The sequence below is a fragment of the Schistocerca serialis genome, chromosome 9, assembly GCF_023864345.2.
Source record: "Schistocerca serialis cubense isolate TAMUIC-IGC-003099 chromosome 9, iqSchSeri2.2, whole genome shotgun sequence".
Classification (NCBI taxonomy): Eukaryota; Metazoa; Arthropoda; class Insecta; order Orthoptera; family Acrididae; genus Schistocerca; species Schistocerca serialis.
In genome coordinates, this window is record NC_064646.1 from 177,197,462 (window position 1) to 177,224,067 (window position 26,606).

The window sequence follows — 26,606 nt, forward strand, 5'->3', positions numbered from 1 at the left end:
CCGTCCAGTCACTTTCCTGTCCTCAATTCATGATCCATGAGAAACAGACACAGTGAAAAGGAAAAACATGGATGGCACTAGTGCAGAGATTTCTTGTCCTGAAGTTGTGGCAGAATACAAGAAAATAATGGGTGGTGTCGATAAGTTTGATCAGTTACGAGAAAGGTATGCTATTGGCAGACGTTCCGTAAAATGGTGGCACAGAATATTTTATTTCCTAGTGGTCGTTGCTGCAGTGAACAGTTTTATCCTGTGGAAAAGAAGTAAAAGAGAAAGTGGACAGCATGATCAGCTCACATACAGGATCCATCTAGCCATACAATTGATCGCTGGCTTCTCATCCCAAAAAAGGCGTGGACAAAAACCTGTCTCTCTGGCAAAAAGGGGTAAAGTACCTGAAGATTTTCGTCATGTGGTTGTAGGGGAGCATCAACCCATTTTAGGAGAAACCTACTGGATGTGCCGTCATTGTAGCACCAAAGCTGCGGAAAAGAGCACTCGCTGTGTTTGTACGTATTGTCAAATACCACTTTGCATAGACCCATGTTTCAGAAAATTTCATAGCACGTAATTGTGTACAATCATTGTAACAAGAGAAGTAAATTTATCAAATAAATACGACATATACTGAAAAAGTTGTTTTTGTCATTTAACTCCAAGGAAGGGCAGTGGGAAGAATACTTCCCACCTTGTTGTGTGACCTCACTTTCACAGTTGGAGGAAATTTGATATTCTGTATGAGAAATATACCTATCTGTTAACTACTATCTGCTCTCCATTCATTAAAAAAAAACTGCTCAATAATTTTGCCCACGAAAGGGTTAAGATCCAGGGCCTGCCACGTATGTTGTAACAGGTAAATCTTTCGAATGAGAGACGAAATGGTTATTATTTAGGGTTTACTCGCGCTGTGAAAGGACAATTATTAGTAGTCGTTTGAACAAAACTGTCAGTAGTACCTGACAGCTACAATTTTGTGAAAATGGTACAATGAAGTACAGGGATAAAACTACGTAGAAGTTAAAGCTGACTCTTATACAAGCTGACATTAAATACAGATAATATAAGTGAGCTAAAGAGTCTTTTACACCGCCAAAAATATCACACTGAAGCCACGAAGGTGTAACAGTTTCGTAGGGGATTTGCAGAAGAACGTTATCAGTGACGTCGGCAGACAGTGGATTATGAAGAGAGAACACAGGAAACGTGACGCACCTGCAAGAGATATCGTTAACAAATCTTTTGCGCTGCTATCGCCTGCTGTCTGCCGCTGACACGCGTGACGTTTCTTGAATTAACCAGCTCTGTCTGGATCTTCTGCCTGATGTAACTCCGACTTCTGTGCTATGGGATCGGCTTGAGTACCCATATAGAAAGATACAGAAATACAACTGTGTTAAGTCGTTGAAGCGTACTATCAAAATCCCAAACCGAGTCTTTGATTGTGGAGCTGAGTTTTCGTTAGTGGGAAACTTCCTGGTGGGATCAGGACTCGAACTCGTATCGTAGCCTTTCTTAGGCGATGCTCAAGCTATTGCCCGCCGTAGCGTTTCTCCTAGGTTTGCTGCTCCAGCACAGGATGCTGAAAAGTTCGTAAATCAGTAGACAGCTACCAACACATTGAAGCTGTGAGGTCGCGGTCACAAGTCCTGTCATTTCCCTCAAGGGTCTTTAGAACACTTACAAATCATTCTACACAATTACACACGGGAGGCTACGACATGAAGTAAGGCAAGAATCAAAGACTCGCACCTGCGAACTTGTGATTGTGAACTATTGGCCAAAGCCTTCCTACTAATGGGACTGAGTTTATTAAATCCTTCAAAAGAAGAAATATATATCTAATTTTTTTCCAGATAGATTACTGGATCTGTGAGCTTATTTCAAAGTGACACAGAATAGATGGCATGATATTCCATTGCCTGAAACACAACATTCAGTTCCAGTTCAAACCAGTTTTTGAAATATCATATAGATGGGAAATAGACAGTCTAAAGGTTCACACTGAACAAACTAAAATTTTGGTGCGAATATTTAGTGCAATTTTTTTTTCTGAAACATTGTTCATTACAGTTTTGGTAACACGTACGATAAAAGGTAAATATTTTCAGGTATAGCCTAATCCGTTTTAATGAAACGCTACTTCAGTTCGGTGTGGCACAGTATTCTGTTTCAAACTTTCTAACATCAAAAACTTACCGGGCGGCGGCAAACTCATTAAGGACAAAAATGGCTACCCTCGCAAAGGGTCGCGGTAATGTGACCTGACCTCACTGTATATACCTTAAATAAATTAAATAAAATACGGGGGAACGTCTAAATATTGGAACTTAGGGGATAGGTACCAATAGAAATGAGACTGTGAAGGAAGGTCGTGGGTCGTGCCTGGCTATCTCAGTTAGTAAGAGCATTTCCCACAAAATGTAAAGTTTCGTGCTCGAGTCCCCGACCGGCACAAAATGTTAATCTGACAGGAAGTTTCAGTGAGATCGCACAGCGAGAAATCATCACTTCTCCCGCGAGTCTCTGCTGACGTAGGGGACAGGCTAGTGCTTGTCTCGTCCGTAAGCGTAATATGGAAGAAAAAAAATTAGTTTGTCACGTCGATAACAGGTTATTAGAGACTAAGTATGGGCTCCTATTGGAGTAAATGGGGGACAAAGTTGGCCATGTCCTTTTCAAAGTAACCCCCCCCCCCCCTGCCAGCCGAGCGAGGTGGCACAGTGGTTAGACACTGGACTCGCATTCGGAAGGACGACGGTTCAATCCCACGTCCGGCCATCCTGATTTAGGTTTTCCGTGATTTCCCTAAATCACTCCAGGCAAATTCCGGGATGGTTCCTCTGAAAGGGCACGGCCGACTTCCTTCCCCATCCTTCCCTAATCCGATGAGACCGATGACCACGCTGTCTGGTCTCCTTCCCCAAACCAACCAACCAACCCCCCCTGCCACCAAATGGTTCAAATGGCTCTAAGGGACTTAACATCTGAGGTCATAAGTCCCCTAGACTTAGAACTACTTAAACCTAACCAACCTAAGGACATCACACACGTCCATGCCCGAGGCAGGATTCGAATCTGCAACCGTAGCAGCAGCGCGACTCCGGACTGAAGCGCCTAGAACCGCTCGGCCACAACGGCCGGCCCCTGCCACCATTTGCCCTAATAGATTTAGGAAAACCACGGAAAAGCAAAATGAGGATGGCCGGGCGAGTTTTCAACATCACTTTTCGCGAGTGCGACCGTATTGCGTTAACCACGTGCTACTCACTCGGCCGTAACCGTGATAAATCTTACGCGACTTGCAGCTCGTGATGTCTCACACAACACAATACCGTCTTCACGTGTGTACGTAAGCTTTTGCCCTTGAAGTTAAACACAGCACGTTAAAACAAACTAGTAACTCAGATACGGGCATTCTCTCAAGTAGTTATCCGGTAGGTAGAATCGACGAGACGTTACGGACCAGACAACCTATAAAAACTTATGAATTCTTAAAACTGCGGAGCATATATTCTTACATTTTTAAGTTAGTGTTGCCCATAGCTAGGCTTCCATCGGCAACCCCTACATGGTACATTCTCGTGACATGTTTTACTATACGTTTCATTAATGGCAGTACCTTGTTTGCATCTACACCTACGTGATTGCTCTGCTATTCACAATAAAGTGACTGACAGAGTGTTCAATGAAACACATTCAAGTTGTCTCTACCGTTCCATTCTCGAACGGCACGTGGGAAAAACGAGCACTTAAATTTTTCCGTGCGAGCCCCAATTTCTCTTATTTTATCGTGATGATTATTTCTCCCTATGTAGGTGGGTGCCAACAGAATGTGTTCGCAATTGGAGGAGAAAACTGGTGATTTAAATTTCATGAGAAGATCCCGTCACAATGAAAAAATCCTTTGTTTTAATGATTGCCACTCCAATTCACGTATCATGTCTGTGACACTATCTCCCGTATTTCGCGATAATACAAAACGAGCTGACCTTCTTTGTACTTTTTCGACGTCATCCGTCAGTCCCATCTGATGCGTATCCCACACCGCACAACAATACTCCAGAATAGGGCGGACAAGCGTGGTGTAAGCAGTCTCTTTAGTAGACCTGTTGCACCTTCTAAGTGTTCTGCATATGAATCGCAGTCTTGGTTTGCTCTACCCACAACATTATCTGTGTGATCGTTCCAATTTATGGTGTTTGTAATTGTAATCCATATTTAGATGAATTTACAGCCTTCAGATTTGTGTGACTCATGGTGTAATCGGAATTTAGTGGATTTCATTTAGTACTCATGTGAATAACTTCACACTTTACTTTATTTAGGGTCAATTGCCACTTTTCCAGCCATACAGATATCTTATCAGATGACCAAAACGAATTGCACATCGATTTAGATTACTTTGCAAGACGCTAAATGACAGCATCAGGTCTCGCAGTTCTAGGCGCTCAGTCCGGAGCCGCGCGACCGCTACGGTCGCAGGTTCGAATCCTGCCTCGGGCATGGATGTGTGTGATGTCCTTAGGTTAGTTAGGTTTAAGTAGTTCTAAGTTCTAGGGGACTGATGACCAAAGATGTTAAGTCCCATAGTGCTCAGAGCCATTTGAATCATTATTTTGACAGCATCATCTGCAAAGAATCTAAGACCGCTACTCAGATTGTCTCCTATGTCGTTAATATAGATCAGGAACAATAGATGGCCAAAACATTTACTTGGGGAACGTGGGATATTACTTATGTTTTTACTCAATGACTTCCCCTCTTTTACTACAATCGTGACCTTTCTGACAGGAAATCACGAATCCAGTCGCACAACTGAGGCGATATTCCATAGGCAGACAGTTTGGTTAGAAAACGCTTGTGAGGAACGCTGTCGAAAGTATTCTGTAAATCTAAAAATATGGGATCAATTTGAAATCCCCTGTCGTTAGCACTCATTACTTCATGTGTATAAAGAGCTAATTGTGTTTCACAAGAACGATATTTTCTGAATCCGCGCTGAGTCGGTAAGTAGTTTTCTTAAAGGTAATACATAATGTTCGAACAAAGTACATGTTCCAAAACCCTACTGCAATCGACGTTAGTGGTATGGGCCTGTAATTCAGCGGATTACTCCTATTACCCTTTTTGAGTATTGGTGTGGCTTGAGTAATTTTTCAGTCTTAAGGTACTGATCTTTCTGTGAGGAGCGGTTGATTGCTAAATATGGAGCTATCGCATCAGCATACTCTGAAAGGTACCTGACCGGTATTACAGTTTGGACCGGTGGTCTTGGCTTTATTGATTCAAGCTGCTTTGTTACACAGAGGATATCTGCTTCTATGTTCCTCATCTTGGCAGTTGTTCTTGATTGGACTTCAGGAATATTTTTTTTTCGTCTTCTTTGGTGAAAGAGTTTCGGAAAACCGTGTTTAATTACTCTGCTTTAGTGGCACTGTCATCAGTGACTTCACCGTTGTTATCGCGCAGTGAAGTTATTGATTACGTCTTGCCACTGGTGTGCTTCATGTATGACCAGAATGTCTTTAGGTTTTCTGCCAGATGCAGAGACAGTTTCGTTGTGGAAATTATTAAAAGCATCTCGCATTGAAGTACGCGCTATATTTCGAACTTCTGCAAAACTTTGCCAGTCTTTGGGATTTTGCGTTCTTTTAAATTTAGCATGCTTTTTCGCTGCTTCTACAACAGCGACCCGTTTTGTGTACCGTGGGGGATCAGTACCATTACTTTTTAATTTATGTGGTATATATCTCTCAATTGCTGTCGATACTATCTCTTTGAAATCATTCCACAACTTTCCTACGCTTATGTGATCAGATCGGAAGGAGTGAAGACCGTCTTTTAAAAAGACGGTAAGAGCGTTTTTATCAGATTTTTTTAAATAGATGTAGTTCGCGTTTCTTTTTGATGGTTGTATGTATTACGGTATTCAGCCTAGCAGCAACTGTCTTTTGGTCGTTAATCCCTGTATTCGTCACGATACTCACTATTTGTCTAGGATTGTGTGTTGCTAAGAGGTCAAGTATGCTTTCGCAACGATTTGCTCTTCGAGTGCTCATGAATTAATTGTTGAAAATAATTTTCTAAGAAAGCATTCAGTACAATTTCTGATGACGTTTTATGCCAGCTGCCGGCTTTAATCGTATAATTTTTCCAGCATATCGAGGGTAAATTGAACCCGCCACCGACCCTAATTGTATGAGAGGGGTACCTATTTGAAATGAGACTCAATTTTTCTTTGAACTGTTCAGCACCTAAAACTTCTGAGTCGATGGGTCGGCAAAATTATCCAATTAATAGTTTAGTCCGATTGACAGGTATAACCTCTACCCATACTATTTCGCAGGAACTATCTAATTCAATTTCACTAAAAGGTAAACTACTTCTGATAGCAATAAATACTCCACCACCAACTGTATTTAATCTATCCTTTCTGAACACTGTTAGAGCGTTTGAAAAAAAATTCGGCTGAACTTATTTTCGGCTTTAGCCAGCTTTCTGTACCTATAACTATTTGAGTGTCAGTGCTTTCTATTGGAGCTTGGAGCTGTGGTTCTTTCCCAACACAGCTACGACAATTTACTACTACAATACCGATTTTCTAAAACTACCTTACTGTGTTTTACCTGCCCCATTTTAGACGGGCGCCCTTTCTGTGGTTCCCTGAGACCATCTAACCAAAAAAACCGCCCAGTCCTTTCCGCACAGCCCCCACTGCCCGTGTAGCCGCCTCCTGTGTCTAGTGGACTCCTGACCTATTAAGCGGATAGGAAAAAGGGAGTACATCCATCAACGGAACTACCCTTGAATTCGCCTGGAGTGATTCAATGAAATCCCGGGAAATCGAAAACAGTATGATCGGACAAGTGTTTGAACATTGGCCATGGCAAACGAAAACCCAGTGTGCACCGTCTTGCTTGCGAAAGGCAAAAATCGCATACGTCGTCTGGATCGTATCTACGAGGTACCTTCAATAAGTAATGCAACACATTTTGTTCTCGGTCAGTTTCGGCTGAAAAATGAGGAATTTATTACGGGACGTCGTCGATTACTTACGCTTCAGACTCTATACTTTCATGAAGTTGCGGTCGGTGACAGCGGTGCAGGTAGGCATGAAAATGGCGTCTGTAACAGAGGTGCGTCCAAGCAGAGAGCTGTCATTTAGTATCTTATGGCGGAAAACCAGAGCATCGGAGATATTCATAGGCGCTGACAGTGGCGACTGTCATCATTGCAACAAGGTCCGCAAACCTGTCAGATTCCCCGTGTGCTGGCAAGGTGCACAAAGCTGTGACACCGGCAACTCTGGAGCGTGAAGAAACGACTTCAGCGTCTTCGTCGCCACTAAAATGCAAACGAACTTCTCCATGACAACACTAGGCCTCACACCAGATTGCGCACCGGAGAGAAGCTTCCAAAACTTCACTGGACTGTTCTTCCTCAACCACCCTACAGCCTGAATCTCGCACCTACCAACTTCCATCTACTTGGCCCAATGAAAGATACACTCGGCGGGAAGCAATGCGTTGGTAGGGAGGTTCTTGATACAGCAAGATGCTGTCTCCGTCTTCGACCAGTAGAGTGATACCATGTTGGCATGCAGGCCCTTCCAGTAGGGTGGCGTTAGGCCATCGCATTGAACAGAGATTACGTTGAAAAGTAAGGGTTTGTAGCCAAGACAGCGGGGAATAATGTGTACTGTAATCCTGAATAAAACCAACCTTCCCAAAAAAAAAAAAAAAAAAAAAAAGCCTTGGATTACCTATAGAATGCCCCTCTTATATTACCAAACGACTAACGTGGTGCACGGTCACTCGGTCCAAGTTGCAGGTTGTCTACGTAATGGGTTTATGGGGTAATAATTTTATTTTCAGTATTTCATATAATTACTGACCAAAATTAAGAGCTATGATCTTACGTTAAAGGTTCCAAACGGTAAGACAAGTGTTACAAATTGTATTCCTGCAGTAGTTGAGAATTAGAGCACGTAACGACTTTCCCCGAAGTTAACACACAATTTCAAACGTTTACGAAACTTTTTCTCGCTGACTTCCACCCACCACAGAATGATGAAGGAAAGTAAGTTTATCGCTTATCACAACTTCGTTGTTCATGCAGTAAAATAGGCATAAGCAACATTTGATTACCCGTGGGTCTGATTCACATACTGAATCTCACGTGCCACACCGAGCGAGGTGGCGCAGTGGTTAGCACACTGGACTCGCATTCGGGAGGACGACGGTTCAATCCCGCGTCCGGCCATCCTGATTTAGGTTTTCCGTGATTTCCCTATATCGCTCCAGGCAAATGCCGGGATGGTTCCTCTGAAAGGGCACGGCCGGCTTCCTTCCCCGTCCTTCCCTAATCCGATGAGACCGATGACCTCGCAGTTTGGTCTCTTCCCCCAAACAACCCAACCCAACCCTCACGCGCCACAACGTCAGTTGGAGCGACATCAACGCTCTTAGCGCATGAAACCAAAACTACAGCGTTCTGATGTTAAATTTTTATGAGTTAACACATCTGTGTTAATGGCACCCCTTTCCCCACACCCCACGCCAAGAAATGATGCCTCAAAACACACGTTTTTGTGAGTACATACGTTTCATGTTCAGACCATCTTCAGATGTGTACATTTATTTACGCGTCATGCACATTGTTTCCTTACGACGTTTACAATAGTTGCAAAATTCTGCAGCGCCTATCTCGCTCGCCGACGAATTTCTTCCGCGAGCCGGATTGAAACCAAACACGGGCTGGATCAGGTCGCGGGCCACCGGTTGCCCACCCGCGCAGTAAAACTTCAGCACGACGTTGTAATTTATTGCTTCCTTACTGTTGACTCTACTCGCAACACATTGTGCAGACAGTATCCACTTATGCCACTGAATGTACCTGCAAAATTATATCGTTGTACGACACACATTTCAGGGGGATGAAGTTATAAACATGGAGATGTTTGAAAAATTAGCTTTTGCTTGAAACAGAGCGCAAATTACCCAGACTAATTCATCCAGAATTTTCTTAATGAGAACAATTAGCGAATCCAACGAAGTTTCAACGTAATTTGAAACCTTTCTAAATTTTCTCTCGTTTCATGTTCAACGTCAAATATTTAACACATCAGTTCATTTGTAATCAGACGTTTGAAGCTGTTTCATACTGTAAGTTAGATTGTTTAAAGAATTGGGGGGGGGGGGGGAGGTGGTCGCTGGTTCGGTATCAAGCGGGAAAAATTCAGTCAGAATTACGGGGCTTTTTTTTTTTTTTTTTTTTTTTTTTTACAGTTTTGCTAAATGTGAGATGATACAGATAACCGAATTTAGAACATTCTTCAGTGATTGAATATGCGTTAAGCTTGGACTATTAAGGAAGTCAATTAAAAAATATGCACTATAAAACTAACATTTGTAGCTCAGGACATCTCAGCAGAAAGGAAAGAAGCAAATTGAAAAATAAATGGTTACCAGGTGCAACCGTTATGTCATACGAACGCAGTGTAAATACAGCGAAGGTCAAAGATAACAAGACAAGTACACTTCAGAAGTCTTAATTCGCGGCATCAAGTACCCACTGCAATAGCTTACTACCCTTGGAGACTAGCTCAAAGTTGACTTCAGACCTACGTAAGTACTAGCAACAGTCTAGAGGAGGAGGACAAAATATCCCGGAAAGCCTAAATTACTTGGTTATACTACGAACAAAAACCAAGTTTCTTATACTCGTTATCCTCTAGCCCTGAAACCAAAAATCTTGGTTATTTAATATCAATCTTTTTTATACAACTGGACATGTTTTTTTCTTCATCATTATACGTATTCGCTGTCGTCGACAGAGATACTCAAATTTATTAGTGCAGTATTTTCACGGTGTACCCGAAATAATGATGGACAGAAAGTATATGCTCTTCACTAAGTTAAGTGCAATTAGAAAGCTATATTCTGAAATATCACTACTCCTGTGCTGGCCATAAAGTGCCGCGGATCGGAGGATTTAGCCGCTAGCTGGCTGTAAAAGCGTGCGTCCCCGGCACCGGAGACACGGTGTACAGATAAATAATCTGTGCCGCAGTGATGTAACTGGCGTTACCTCTGTTGTTATCGCATGCCAGATAACGCAGGTGCACTGCTTCTCGCCCTATCAATGGCTCTGGATCGCGACAGAGTTTCTGCTCCGTCCCCGTTTGTAAAATCTTCGCCCGACGCGAAAGTGTAAACGCAAGTAGAGAATCTTTTGCTCCTAGGAAACGAGCAATCTGTTTGGTCACGTTCATGTCGTAATTTCTAGGAGTGCACGCACAAAGAAAGTAGTTTGAACCTTACGAAACCCATTTTATTCTTCGTAGAACTTCATCCTTGAAACTTACTGGTGAATAACGAACGAATTCTAATTACTTTCATCCAGTAGATACCCAGTTGACATTTTATAAAGTATTCACAAGGATGGTTCAGGTCTCTGGCTCCTCTTCTTCGTAAAGTGAGAATTTTATGTGTATAAATGTACCTCTTCATTGTTGAATTCTTCGTGGTTGCAATGAGTTCGTGGAGAGTTCAGTGATCGCCGTGTTGGTAACAGAGGAATAAAGTGAAACCCCGGTGCCTACACATATTTCATTCCTCTCGATAACTTCAAGGAAACATCCGAAAAAAATGGCTCTGAGCACTATGGGACTTAACATCTATGGTCATCAGTCCCCTAGAACTTAGAACTACTTAAACCTAACTAACCTAAGGACATCACACAACACCCAGCCATCACGAGGCAGAGAAAATCCCTGACCCCGCCGGGAATCGAACCCGGGAACCCGGGCGTGGGAAGCGAGAACGCTACCGCACGACCACGAGATGCGGGCGAAACATCCGAATTTGAAGTCTTCACCAAAGAGTCGGATCACCGTTAAAAGTTAATGTTCCTGTTAGATACTGTGGAGAGGCACACAAAATAACCAAATACATTCATATATAGTTCGTTGATCAATAGTTGTAACACACAGCTCCTACTCGCCGGCCAGCCAAATGTTAATTAGCTAAAACTTTCTACCGCCATCAGGATTCGTATATTCCACTTCTGTCTAGACCTTGCGATGCCTGCCACTGAGCCGAACTGAAATATATTGAAGGGATAAATATTAATGTATTTCTGAATTGCAACACCTGTTAGAACATTTATTTCCACAAACTTCCATTTTCCCAGGTCAAAATAGTGTGAATATTATGCATATTTGTGTTTGTTTGTGTGTGTGTGTGTGGGGGGGGGGGGGGGGTGCGTGCGTGTGTGTATTTTTTATGATGATTTCTAATATTCAAAAGACAGAGAGTTGCAGTCTTAACGCCTTCATTGTCACATTCCTAGAGATATACTGCCACTCGTGATTTGTAGTATTGGAACAAATCAAATATAATATTTGGGAGGTATTTTAGTTACATATAAGATCTACTAACAGTACGCAAATTTAAAAATCGATGTGTGCCATTTTACTTTTAACAAAAGACAAAAAACCTATACAATTCGAGGAGCATGCTGCGTCACTAATTTTTTTGCTTGCGTCAACGTACTTACCTGAACTTTCAATTCTAGTTACATCTGCATTCCAACCAAAGCAAGTTATTTCAAGCCTCAAAGTCGATGGTGAACTTTTCTCCAGTCAAAAAATTATTGTACAAGTAACACGTACATGATTTTTATACGTCACGAGATCTGAAATCAGATTGATTTTAGTGCTAAGTGTACATTTGTCTTACAGTTATAATGAAATGAAGCCATTTTGCTAAAGAATATCGGCCTAAAGAATTATGAATATGATAAAACTGGCTAAACGTTTCGTCTCGTTCTGCCTCACATTCAAGTAAGTTATTTTTATAACTCTCTAAGATAAACAAAAAGACGCATTACGAAGGAATTATCCGAATGGGACGGAAATAGGTGGATGTGATGTACATGTACGGACAAACAAATGACAACAATTTTGGGAAAAATTGGATGATTTATTCAAGAGAAGGAGCTTCACAAATTGCAAATTTCAATAACGCGTTGTCTACCTCTGGTCACCTCTGCCACCCAACTAGATGCAGTTAATTTTAGTTTTTAGCCCTTCGCGAACGTAATAATCTGGTGAATAGAACTATCTCGCTGGTTCCACTAACTGAAAAATGCACTGAGAAGCTGCCATACAACACATGTGAAAAGTGTCGTCTCTTACTTTTTATGATAGAATTTCGCCGAAATGTAGTCTTTGGAACTTTCTAATCTCCCGTGCGGCGTAAGATAGCGAATGTTTGCCGAGATGGGTGTGTCCTAATGTGATTACCTCTTCACTTGTTGACCGTATCACTGACGTGTGCGCTACAGTGATTGAAAAAGAAAAAAATGTCGGAACAACACGAATTAGAGGTGTCGAATGATCAATAAATGAATAGAAAATTTTAGGTTTCTGCCAGTACTCCGCATTCACGACGCTTAAGTAATCTCTATAATGTCACACTGTACTCTCGAAAGAAAAGTGTTAAGGTAAAGTCTGAATAATGGGTTGTGGTCTGAAATCTAGCAACGTTACGGTGTCATACGCCAAGATAAGCAAAAGCTAGTTTTTCACGCATCTCAATTTCTTTTTGTGACGTATCTCCTGAACTGTGTGTCATACAGTGATACAGTTTTGCAGGTATATTCAGTGGTATAATAACCGGACACTATCTGCAAAATGTGTTGCATATAGAGTCTTTAGTAAAGAAGTAATAAATTAAAATGTTGTGCTGAAGTTTTGCTGCGCGAGTGACCTGAATATTCATGTGGTGGTATTTAATAATTACGAATTTCCCCTCTCCCTTACTCCACACCCCGCCGCTATTTTCGTTTTTCACGCAAGTTTGCTAACTCGTTCACGCTAGATTTGACATTTCTTGATGCCATACCATCACGTCCATCTGAGATAAAGACGATGGTGTTCATGAATCGCGTTTATTCCTGTACTAGGCCAGTAGCTGTTAACCTGGGGCAACTAAGTTATTAGTTGCACGGGCAGGTACAAAGTGAAAAAGTTAGCCTCAATCTTATAACTGACACAAGACGTCTCAGTGATATTTTGCTGTATGAAGACGGGAACGCAGCAATTAGGGGGAAACAAAAATCAGTTAAAATCTTTTAGTCGTCTCTTGATTCCGAATGCAGTCTGTTTGTTAACAGTTAATGGCTCGCCATTATCACTCACATATGAGAAATTAAAAGCGTTTTATATTTACCTATTGGGAGTGCAGTTGACAAATTTCCTTAGTGTCTACGCATATCAAACTGCGAGCTTCGCATACGAAGGAGCAGCTTGGGTACAACAAAAATAGAGGTTTGCATCGAAGCAACTGAGAGAAAGCAAGCCTGTTCCTCGAAAACACTATCGTTTCTTCACATAATTGCATGAAGCAATACAGCTGCAGCGAATGTGATAGACTTCTAGGATGTGAAGGAAAGTGCTAGTTTCCATTTGACGATAAATTCTCGATTAGCTCCTCAGCGGCACATTTGGAGTGGGTGTTGCGTGCAGCACTTCGCGGTCGCGGGCACTGACTATGTAATAGATATGTTTTTTCTTCCGCTTTGCTTAGCGGCACTAGATTAATTCTCGTTTTTTTTATGTCTCTCTCTCTCTCTCTCTCTCTCTCTCTCTCTCACACACACACACACACACACACACACACACACACACACACACAGGAGTGCGCGCAGCCTTGATTTTTCATACCGAGGCAACACTACAAACCCACTTCTGTATAGTCACGCTTTAATCGAAAGGCAGAAGGGCAGCTAATGAAAACTTGCTCACATTTGTCAACCACAAGTTAACCTGGTCTATGTGATTGAAATTACGTAATCTTACTTTTTAAGACAGGCAGGTAAAGAATCAAAACTGTCGATAGCACAGTTAGAATCATTATAAAAAAAATTGAGGCTATGTGATGGTTCACACGTTTTCCTGTGGTGAAGATGGTATTCGAGCAACTGTTTCGAGCGAATTTTTTTGTTGTTCCTGGAATATAAGTTAATAAGAGAAACATTTGTATATACACTCCTGGAAATTGAAATAAGAACACCGTGAATTCATTGTCCCAGGAAGGGGAAACTTTATTGACTCATTCCTGGGGTCAGATACATCACATGATCACACTGACAGAACCACAGGCACATAGACACAGGCAACAGAGCATGCACAATGTCGGCACTAGTACAGTGTATATCCACCTTTCGCAGCAATGCAGGCTGTTATTCTCCCATGGAGACAATCGTAGAGATGCTGGATGTAGTCCTGTGGAACGGCTTGCCATGCCATTTCCACCTGGCGCCTCAGTTGGACCAGCGTTCGTGCTGGACGTGCAGACCGCGTGAGACGACGCTTCATCCAGTCCCAAACATGCTCAATGGGGGACAGATCCGGAGATCTTGCTGGCCAGGGTAGTTGACTTACACCTTCTAGAGCACGTTGGGTGGCACGGGATACATGCGGACGTGCATTGTCCTGTTGGAACAGCAAGTTCCCTTGCCGGTCTAGGAATGGTAGAACGATGGGTTCGATGACGGTTTGGATGTACTGTGCACTATTCAGTGTCCCCCTCGACGATCACCAGTGGTGTACGGCCAGTGTAGGAGATCGCTCCCCACACCATGATGCCGGGTGTTGGCCCTGTGTGCCTCGGTCGTATGCAGTCCGGATTGTGGCGCTCACCTGCACGGCGCCAAACACGCATACGACCATCATTGGCACCAAGGCAGAAGCGACTCTCATCGCTGAAGACGACACGTCTCCATTCGTCCCTCCATTCACGCCTGTCGCGACACCACTGGAGGCGGGCTGCACGATGTTGGGCCGTGAGCGGAAGACGGCCTAACGGTGTGCGGGACCGTAGCCCAGCTTCATGGAGACGGTTGCGAATGGTCCTCGCCGATACCCCAGGAGCAACAGTGTCCCTAATTTGCTGGGAAGTGGCGGTGCGGTCCCCTACGGCTCTGCGTAGGATCCTACGGTCTTGGCGTGCATCCGTGCGTCACTGCGGTCCGGTCCCAGGTCGACGGGCACGTGCACCTTCCGCCGACCACTGGCGACAACATCGATGTACTGTGGAGACCTCACGCCCCACGTGTTGAGCAATTCGGCGGTACGTCCACCCGGCCTCCCGCATGCCCACTATACGTCCTCGCTCAAAGTCCGTCAACTGCACATACGGTTCACGTCCACGCTGTCGCGGCATGCTACCAGTGTTAAAGACTGCGATGGAGCTCCGTATGCCACGGCAAACTGGCTGACACTGACGACGGCGGTGCACAAATGCTGCGCAGCTAGCGCCATTCGACGGCCAACACCGCGGTTCCTGGTGTGTCCGCTGTCCCGTGCGTGTGATCATTGCTTGTACAGACAGCCCTCTCGCAGTGTCCGGAGCAAGTATGGTGGGTCTGACACACCGGTGTCAATGTGTTCTTTTTTCCATTTCCAGGAGTGTATTTAAATTGGTAGTGTGTTACTTCTTTAATTTTTTAAAGAAAGCAGCATTATTGTATTTGAATTTCTTACTTTACACTACATCTCCGTAGATTTCTACGGGAAATGGGCTCAGAAGACGTGTGGGAAAAACATGCTTAAGTATGTATCTCCATGTGAAACAGATAGAACTACTCGTAAAATTACGAAGACTTAGGCAGAAATGTTTCCTTATCGTTTTCAGTATTTAACAATCTTAGATTAACGAGCTTTAGATACAATGAGTCACGATCAAGATTGCTATTCAGGGAAGAGGACAGCACTTATCAACAGGCACAGGATTTCCGTAGGCACGGTTCTAGCAGAATAATCTCATAATTCTGTGACTTCGTAACTCTGCACCGATTAGATATTGTGGCAAACGGGACCTAAAGCACGTTTTACCTGTCTGACTATGCATTGCCTTTTTATACTGGTGAACGTTATAAAAGACGCCTGTTTCCCTTATTCTGTGAGTACGTTGCAAAAGGAGATGCGCTATCAACCTGAAATAAATATATGAAGTATATTTCTGGAAATAAGTTTCATAGTTACATTTTTTTGCTACTATTTCTTTCTTCCCTGTTAGTTTAGAAGTCGCAGCACTAATCTGTTGCGAAATATGCAATAATAAAGAGAGATGCGGCTGTGGAACTGCTGTTTCCAAAATGAATGCTGTTTCAGCTACGGACCAATACAGGAAGTTGTCCTTTACGATAATGAAGATCGTGGAAAAGTAAAGTGTACGTATTGACGTTACATTGATCTCATAACGAACGCTATATTGGTATCCATGTTGGTCAATGTGTGTAATTCCCAGCAGAAATGACAATAGATTTTTGCGTACAGTTTTACGTAGTCTGTTGAGCATTGGTGTTCGATGCTTGTAAGCAGGCAGTTGAGCAGACATAAAACCACGCTAGTGTCTCAGCTCTCGAGAAAGCGACACTTGAGTCTCGAAATAGTGTGAGAAACAGGGATCGTTAACTTGGCTAAATACCAGAAGAGACGTTATTAATAAATCAGGCAACTACATTGTGTGTGTCACGTACCTGTTGCGTAGCTAGACCGACAAGAAATTATCAATTCGTAGCTCTGCCACAAATACTGCCGTTGTTTATTTTGCGCTATTAAACCTCTTCTATGTTTTCTTTCGTTTTCATTTTTATGGAGTGTTTAGTAATCAGCGGAAAAATGCACCTACCGGAGCAAAAAGAAAAGAGATTATGTTGCTGCTTATGTAAAAGACTGACTGGAAAGTTGGGTACCAGCATGCTCATTCTACCTTCCTCAGCACCTCTAAAAATTTTTGACATGCAAACATATTCGCACTCTTTCTAACATGCAAATCTCCCCTCACTTCCACAAGCTCCCTTACTGTAACTCGTATCCACTAGTCCCTCATACTTAACCACTCCCAGTTGCCCAATCTCACACTCTGTTAGCCCAATTCACTGTCATTCTCTCTTTGTGTCTCTCTGCCATTGTCTCCTGTGTCACAGCAACAGTACCCTTCGTTCTGCCCTGCTATTACAGTCTCCTCTCACTTTCGTTGTCTGCCTCTTGCTGCTAGCATCTTATTCCTTCCTTCCTTCCTTCCTACTGCTGCTATATCCTCTCTCTCTCTCTCTCTCTCTCTCTCTCTTGTTCATTTTCATCGTAATATACTCTGTCTCTTATTATAATTGTCTTTCACCCTCTTCCCCTTTTCCTTGCCTTTGTCTTCCTCCTCCCCCCCCCCCCCCCCCTCGGGCCCCGGGCACTGTCTCCTTCACTCTTTTCCTAGCACTGTTCTGTCACTATCAACTATGTTCTACGGTCACTGTCTCTCTCTCTCTCTCTCTCTCTCTCTCTCTCTCTCTCACACACACACACACACACACACACACACACACACACACACACACACGCACACACACACACTACCATGCTCTTCTTCGTTCTTTCTATAACACAACCACTGTCCGCCATCTTCCAGTATTTATCACTTTTCCATCTCTTTGCCACTACCTCTGTCTCCTTCTCTATAGCATAAAAAAGCGCGAATATGTTCACATGACAATACTTCTACGAAACTTTTTGGAAGTGCTGAGTAAGGCAGAATGAGGCACTGGTGTCCCACATTTTATTCAGTCAATTTTTCGTGCGTAATTTCACGTCAAAAGTACGGTGACTTTGAACCTCTGTATCTGGTTAAAGATACCAAGAATATTTTCAAGGTTCTTCGGAATCAGGATCTTAAAAATACATCGTAAAAAAAATTCAATCATTTCTTGTGCCTAGCCATCTCGGAATCGTCGGCTGGGTTTTGGTCCGCTGGTGATGGCCAAAATATAGTAAAAAACCCTTTTTTATGGGTTTTCCGAGGAACCGCCCATGAACTAATGGTGCCTCCATAAGTCCTGTCAAGCTCTCCGCTTATATCAAATGCAAAAAGAACGAGCCGATTTACTCTATTTGGCTAAGCAGGAAGAAGAGTGTAATATTCATACTTCGACCTAGTACTGTAGGACAGTGACACTGAAGCGATCCTTCTGTTGGGTATGCAAGTGGTCCCTAGACCAAGGGCCGGCCGCGGTGGTCTCGTGGTTCTAGGCGCTCAGTCCGGAACCGCGCGACTGCTACGGTCGCAGGTTCGAATCCTGCCTCGGGCATGGCTGTGTGTGATGTCCTTAGGTTAGTTAGGTTTAAGTAGTTCTAAGTTCTAGGGGACTGATGACCACAGATGTTAAGTCCCATAGTGCTCAGAGCCATTTGAGCCTAGACCAAGGGCTATCCGGAACACACGACCCTGCGTTTTTATTACCTACAGCACCCGGAGAATGAGCAACGGAAAATCCCGTTTTTATGTGCAGGGGTTTGAAACATATTAGGTTTTGTTGTTTCTCCAACAGTTCTTACATACACAGACTACATCCGTACTGCATGAGGAAAACTCCGTGACCGTCATGTAAAATTTTATTGTTCTATATTTCAGCTTCAGGTGAATCAAACGATATCACTATTTATTACCATGTCACCATGGAAATATCTCTTTCAAAAAAGAAAAAGGGCGATAGTAAAAGACTAGGAAACTAAATTACAATTCAGACTAATCTCTATAAATAACTGTTCGTACTTCAATGTAGATTTGGCGAGTTATTTTGTAACTCATTCAAGTGTGTACAGTTGGGTATAAGAGTTAGTTTGGTTTATAATTTTTCTTTTTTTTTCTTTACAGATCTGTTGATAATTTGGTAATATGTCGAAACCAGTAATGGTACCATATGAGTGACCTGTGGTTGAAATATATGATAAAAAGTTCTTATGTAAGTGTGTGTTTTATCGAATTTACACATGAGACAATTAATCAGACTATGAATCGTGGCATAATTGTATAAAGTTGCACTATGTTCTTTACATTAATAGTAGTCCGTAATGACATCTATCGTAGTTCTAGAAAGCAGACTATAAACATGCTGGACCAAGAAAGTAAATGATTTAATCAGAAGTGATGTTCCTTTCTCTCCTCCGACCTGCCTTACTCAGCATGTCATGCGGCGCTATGTATCTTCCATGCACAAAACAATGAAAGAGTTTCAACCCACGCTACCTGACAGTGTACTGGAAATGAGGTTGAAACACGAACCTTTGTATTGGTAGTCTCACATCCAATCAACAGCTGAATCGACTGGGAACCATTGGCGAATGTGCACAGTTGATAAGCTGGTGTAAATTCGTAACTCCTAGACATTCTCCTTCTTTTTGACCCTCCCCCCCTACCCCCCCCCCCCCCCAATAATCACGAATCGACGATCTCTTAAAATGCTTTCTTGATGGAAACCAGAATCACTTTCCTCCACTGTAAAACAATCGAGGATCGTTGATTCTACAAGAAGGAACTTGACTTTGACTTCGAACAGCGCCTACGTGTTATGTTTCATTCACACACGTCAGCACAGAGACACCACTGCCAGACCTGGAGATAGTGGAAGAGACTCAGCGCGTGGCGCCAAAGAACCGATTACATAAGCTCACAAAGGGCGGCGCGGAGGCCAGCCGCTGCGGTTCATTCACCAGCTGTCCTCTGCTGTGCCTGTGAACGGATCTCTTAGCTATATGCTCTTACCGTCGATTTTGCTTTTAAAACCGCGAGATAGGTACTGTAGTTTCCTTGAAATCAGCCCACATTGGTTGTCTTGTCGGAGGACAATTACTGTACGCCCTAATTCAAAGTAAAGATTTGTAGTTACCGAGTATAAAATGTTTTACGAACACAGTATGCTAAGACAACGCTCTCCAACAATACTGCCTGCCTAATCCAGTCGATCGAGGACCGCTGTAATACAGTATCTACGAAGATGGTTTAGTTAGTGTGGGAAAAAAGAAAGAAAAAGTGTTTGTTTCGTATACAACTCACCTTACTTTTCGACATAGTTTCCTTTGATGGATATACACTTGGTTCAGCGATCCTCCACCTTTTTCATCCCATCGAAAAAATAGGTTCTGTCAAAATGCAAAATATTCGTTGAGTGCGACTATCACTTCCTCATTTGATGAAAATTTCTTCCCAGAAAGCCAAAGTTTCAAGTTAGGGAACAGGAAGAAGTCTCTTGGCGCTAAGTCTGAATAATACGGTGGATGAGCGCCCATTTCATACACTTTCGCCATTGTTATCGCTGATGTGTGGGATGGTGCACTATCCTGGTGAAAGAGCAATTTTTTGCGTGCCAACCAAGGTCTTTTTTTTTTTTTTTTTTCAGCCAATGCAAGTTTCAAACGATCCAGCAATGAAGCATAATAGAGTCGAGTTACGGTTCTGCCTTTTTTCAAGTAATCTATGGCGATTATTTCGTGGGAATCCCAAAAAAAAAAAAACAGTGTCGTTTCCTTAGCTGCTGACAAAATGGTCTTTGCTTTCTTCGGTGCACTTTCACCTGCCTTTGTCCACTGATTTGACTGCCGTTTTCACTTTGGCGTGTAATGATGGATCCAGGTTTCATCAAAAGTCACAATTCGACGCAAAACGTCTTGCAGATTGCGATTAAACATCGCTAGAGATTGTGTTGAAATGTTATGGAGGATGCGCTTTTGGTCGACTAAGCAATCGCGGCACCAACCTCGATCGCTGCTTCTTCATAGCCGGTACTGCGTGAGGGATATTAAGCACTCACTCGGTTGATCTGTCTACAGCCTCGGCAAACTCACGCATTTTTATTCAGCGGTCTTGCTTTACCATACCATGGATTTTGTCAATGGTTTCCTTAGTGGTGACCTCAGTTGGACGCCTTTAGCGCCCTTCGTCTTCGGTTCTTGTCCGACCACGTTTAAATTCATTAATCGAAAAATAAATGGTCTTTAATGGTGGTGCAGAGTCCGCATGAACTTCATCCAATTCATTTTCGATTTTTGCGGCAGTGCTACCCATCAAATGAAAATGTTTAATAACTGCACGAAACTCGGTTTTCTTCGTTTTAAAACACAGTCGACACACTGACCAGTGCAGATAGCAGTCAACATTGTTGAAATTCATTATATGATCCTTGGAATTAACAAGCTTACCAACCATGAAGGTACAGCAAAAATGTTCCATTCGTGCATGAAAATTGAGTGGACTTGTCAATCTACTCTCCTAGTACGTAAAACAAAATAGTATACACATAACTATAGCGAGCGTCTGCAAAGTTCGGTGAATGGTCAAACCCAAATAATGGAAACAAGAATTGAAAAGTAAATACCTCTAGTGGCCTGTCAGCAAACACTTCTTGTGGAATCGTTCGAAGCACCTCGGCCATGCGTTGTTGGATATCCGCAACGTCTGCTAATGTTCGTGAACAAGGATGCTTACACTGTCTTTGCTTATCTTCAACTCTTCTGCTCTCATTCGCAAAGATAGCCTCAAGCATCCATCGAACTCGTGTCATTGCGAAACAGAGCACAAAATGGAGCAATGCGTTAACCTGTTTCACTTGAATTTACGGAAAACGATGGCGGAGTCTCATCGAATGTTAGTGCAAGGGTACGATGTTGAAGCAGTGAGCAAAATGTGTGTGTTTGGGTGGTTCAAACGCCTTAATACGGGAAGGACGGTGTCGAGGATGAGTCACGTTCGAGGCAACACGTACAACCTCAGCAACAACGAAAGAATGCAACGAATGCTTGCGGAATCTTGGCAGGTGACATTAGAATGAGAGCAAAGGGATCGAAGATAAGACAGTGTGAGCACTATTGTTCACGTGCATTCACAGACGTTGCGGGTATTCGACCGCGCGTGACCTCGGTGCTTAGTGCGATTCCAACAGAAGCGTTTGCTGACCGTTTCCAACAACTTCACAACGGATGCCACAAATGTGTTGTAGCTAATGCTGATTACATTGAAGACCAGTAAAGGTATTTTATGTGTAACTTTTGTTTCCTTTAGTTTCGGAGACCATTCACCGCACTTTTCAGCCGAAACTTGTATGTTCATACTCCAGTGCACTCATGGTGCCGTTCAAAGAATAAAGGCAAAATATGTATGACATGAAGTAATTGGTTTTATTCTGTTCTAAACAGACAGATGTAATGTAACATTAATAACATAATATCCTCATTTAGGCTTTGCCAAATCGTTTGTTGGGTGCTACCATGGTTTCCCTTACCCGACCCCGTCTGATTTTCTGTTCAGTCCCCTGATGACATCGACGAAGACGGGACGGCGAACGTGAACCATCTTTCCTCCATGCACTCCCAGGTTCAGGGAGGAATGGGAAATCAGTATCTTCTCTTGTTCTTTCTACATCGAGTCGGCATGGTTATTACCAGACTTGACATCGTTAATGTCAGTGTGCGCCCTTCCTTTCGCCACCCTTTTACCCCCTTTCTCTCTCCTCTCCCTCTCCCCAGCTGTCCGCTAGTAGTATGATACATTCGAAAGTTTTCTAACTGTTAGTGTATCGTGTATCTGAAGCGAGGCGTGGGTACCAGCCCGGTGTTCATCTAAACAGATGTGGGGAAACGTTCTAAAAACCACATCCTGGCTGCCGGATTCGCCTGCTGTCGCCGTTAATCCACCTGGCAAATTCGATCAGAGGCCGCGCGCCTGCATGAATGCCGTCGGCGGCGTGCTGACAAGCCTGGCTATCCAATCCGGTGTAGGAAGTCAGTATCGTGTAAAAATAACCGAAAATGGACGGTATTTTGGTGGCTGGGCTGAGTTAGTAACCCTAACGAGATATCTTTCTTCTATTTCACTAAACTTTGACTTAGAACTCTTGTTAAACCGTCTACGATGACTAGAATTGCAACAACTATTTTTCCCATTCCTTTGTGTTCTACAAAATTTTGATGAATGCCGAACGCTTGGTAATTAGGTAGTATTATTAATAAAAAATGCTCGCCTTTCATTGTAACTGTACTTGCGGAAAGCATGTGATTAATTATTCCGCAGTCCACGTACATAATATTTTCTGAATAGATTTCTGTTTGGCTTTGCGGATTAAAAGTGTTAGACGTCAGTTTAGAATGTAAAGCTTCAAACACGGGCCGTCTGTTGAGAAATCTTATACTGTCGTTAAATTTGATTTTCATCTTTAGCAAGGCTTCATGTAAGTGAAAATTTTCCAAGTTTAGACACGCATCTGCGGTGAAGCGGAAATCATCCTATTGTAAAACTTTGAACATAGCTGCTAAGGTTCAGTGACCGTGTCAGAATTATATTAGAACAAATAAGCCCTCGGTCACAAATATTAAGCCAAAATTGACCAGGTTTCGACGCTACTACGAGTTTTGTTGCAACCCGTGTTCACTCAGGTACGAGCAGCCCTTAGCGGCTCGCCATCTTATCTTATTCACAACTTTTCATGACGTCGCCTTTCCGGCTTAGATTTTTTTTAGAATGTGACTTGTAAGTACTGCACCTCTTTCCAGTCAGTACACATTTTAGTTTATTAATGTCTTATACACCTATTATGTTTTAGAACAGTTGGTTTAATTCTGAAGACGACGCTCATAGTAGCGTCGAAACCTGGTCAATTTTGACTTAATATTTGTGACCGAGGGCTTATTTGTTGTAATGTCATCCTATTGTGTCTAGGAACTAGACGAGACGACACCAAGATTAAGATGGTGGACAAACCCACACACAGCGAGCATAGACACGTGTTACCTTGTAAGTTTGTAGACAGAAACAACCGTATTTTCCTTGAGAGGTTGGAGGGGTGGGGGTGGGGGTGGGGGGGGGGCAGTAGATGCCTCTCGTCTTTCTTAAAATGTGACGCATCTGGATACTAAGCGATAATCAACTGTGTCAGAACTGATAGGAGGAGGGTGAGGTCTTAGCCAACGGCCATGTCGCAGGGGGACACCGATTCCTGTCAGATCACCCGAAGTTAAACGCTGTTGGGCTTGGCTAGCTATCACTTGGATGGGTGACCGTCCTGGTCTGCCGGCCGCTGTTGGCAAGATGGGTGCACTCAGCTCCTGTGAGACCGGTTGAGGAGCTACTTGATTGAGGAGTAGTGGCTCGGATCACGAAAACTGACAACGACCGGGAAAGCTGTGTGACGCTTATCGGTTGAGGATGACAAGGAAGTCGATCAGTACCGTTGGCCCTTTCTAGGCCTGTTCGCGCGGAGTTCAGTTTAGTTTAGGTTAGGATGACGGCTTGGCTGCAGTGTATTTATAGACAGGTCTAAAAATATGGAGAAGCCTATTGTGATGGATGGATGGCTGTATGGCAGCGCCCAAACACGAGCTGAAAGATAGTGTGACTTGTCCTGCTAGAAATGTTGAAAATATTGTAATAAATAATATGCTTTATACAGAACTCGCCCGATTCTCACTGCTACGCATATCCTTAGGCTTGAAATGTACCGAAAGCGTGGCTCACGTTATCTATGGAGCGTCTTACTAAATGCTCGCACCGAGCGAGGTGGCGCAGTGGGTAGACACTGGACTCGCATTCGGGAGGACGACGGTTCAATCCCGCGTCCGGCCATCCTGATTTAGGTTTTCCGTGATTTCCCTAAATCGCTCCAGGCATATGCCGGGATGGTTCCTTTGAAAGGGCACGGCCGACATCCTTCCCCGTCCTTCCCTAATCCGATGAGACCGATTACCTCGCTGTCTGGTCTCCTTCCCCAAAAACAACCCAACCCAACTAAATGCTCGCACTGTGGCTTAGTTTGTGCCCTCTGGGGTATTTTATAGTTCGAGTAAGCAGTAACTTCACATAGCGCATATTGTCTTGTTGCAGGTTGGGGGAATCATGAAGTACAAACAGCCGCTCGGAAGTGATATATAGCAGGAGGCAGCGAGCCCGGAACAGCTGCGACGAACGCGCAGCTAATGCCACAACTGCGACAACGCGACTTCACCCCGAGCAACGCAACAGGTATGCGCGCGCTACTCGCCAACGTGACAGGCAGGAAGAAGGGCCCGTAATTAGGTGCGCTGTAGCTCAAAACGTCCAGGCACCGGCGTCACGACGAAAGCGCGAGCAGTGCGGACTGTGCGTGGGAGAGTCTGTGAGTACAGGCACAACGCGACAACTTCACTGCGTGTTTTCTGCCAGAATCTGTCAACGGAGAGAACTGAGGGAGATGGCTTTAGGGTTCCACAAGTTCGGTAACGCTACCAGAAATATTTCGTAAGAGTTCCAGGGATCCTCTGTCGACCATTTATGACGCCATTTGAAGCTTTCATGTGGGAAGCATTTAAAGCCGCTAACTCCCGTTTAGAGCTAAGGAATTATTACCACTAAATGGTAAGGCATTCTATAAATGACTATACAAACCTATTGTTTCAATGACCTACTTCTGTATCAATGGTAACGGTTTGATATTTGATCGCCTATTTAAAGCAGGGTTCAGTGGATCTTGATTAGGGAAAATCTGACGGATTTACTGGACTGGCCTGTTCAAAATTACCAATTCTTTTTACTTGACGATATAAGCGTCATTTTTGTGACATGTCAGCCTAGAAAAAAATGGAAATGAGCGTTTGGCGTCATTGGCCGGGAGGCCACTTGAACCTGGCAGCAACTGTTCATTATACATCAAAAAAGTGGACAGGATTACCGCCTTCAGTATATAAGAGCTTAACATCTTCACAGTTTCGACAACACCGGCAGGTGTGGCCGAGCGGTTCTAGGCGCTTCAGTCTGGAACCATGCGACCGCTACGGTCGCAGGTTCGAATCCTGCCTCGGGCATGGATGTGTGTGATGTCCTTAGGTTAGTTAGCTTTTAGTAGTTCTAAGTTCTAGGGGACTGATGACCTCAGATGTTAAGTCCCATAGTGCGCAGGGCCATTTGAACAATATTAATATTACACACTTCCTTCTTTTAGGCAAATGGAACAAATCGGTTGGTTCTTTTTGCGTTTGATGTAGTCTACAGTGGGCTTGATGGGACTTACGAAGGCGGAATTAGTTTGTGGGCGGTTCCTAAGAAAACAAAAAAAGCGTTTCTCGCAATTTTTGCCGTCAGTGGCAGACCAAATCCCAGGTGCGGATTCCAAGACGACCATGCACAGAAACTGACTGAAATTTTTACTATATATTCCTAAGATGCCGATCTCGCACAGCCTTGAAAATTTTCTGGATATCTTTATCCCTTTCCCACATACAGAGGTTCAAACTTACCCTACGTATACACCTAAAAGTGAAAGGCACTGACTAAAAATATGGGATACCAGCTGCCTCATTGTACCTTCCTCAGCACCTGTAAAATTTTCACAAAATTTTTGGCATTTGAACATAGTCACGCATTTTTGTGCTGGGAGAGGAGGAGACGGAGAAGTAATAAATACTGGAAGGCAGTAGATGGCGGTTGTGTTACAGAAATAACAAAGGAGACAATTGGAGTGTGAAGAAGAGTGAGACACAGTGGCAGTGTAACATAGCTGATAGTGACAGAAAAGTGCTAGGAAAAGAGTGAAGGAGACAGTACCAATGGGAGAGGGATAAAGAGCAGGAGAAGTGAAAATGAAGGTGGGTGGGAGCCAGTGAAAATGAGAGAGAGAGAGAGAGAGAGAGAGAGAGAGAGAGAGAGAGAGAGAGTCTATGACGATGACAGCGAGGAAGAGAGAGATAATGACAGTGAGAAAAAACGGCAGCAGAGTGAGGGAATGAATGAGATAGTAGCAGT

General features: G+C 43.4%; 1 protein-coding gene across 2 annotated transcripts in view; it reads left to right on the forward strand.

The window, feature by feature from the left end:
* The window catches only part of LOC126418705 (putative fatty acyl-CoA reductase CG5065), a 487,119-nt gene that overhangs the window by 394,327 nt on the left and 66,186 nt on the right, over positions 1-26,606 (forward strand). For both annotated transcript variants that reach the window (XM_050085603.1, XM_050085604.1), the window contains one exon: positions 24,714-24,851. The gene's annotated coding sequence lies outside the window, so the exon portion shown is untranslated. The remainder of the gene's footprint in view (positions 1-24,713; positions 24,852-26,606) is intronic.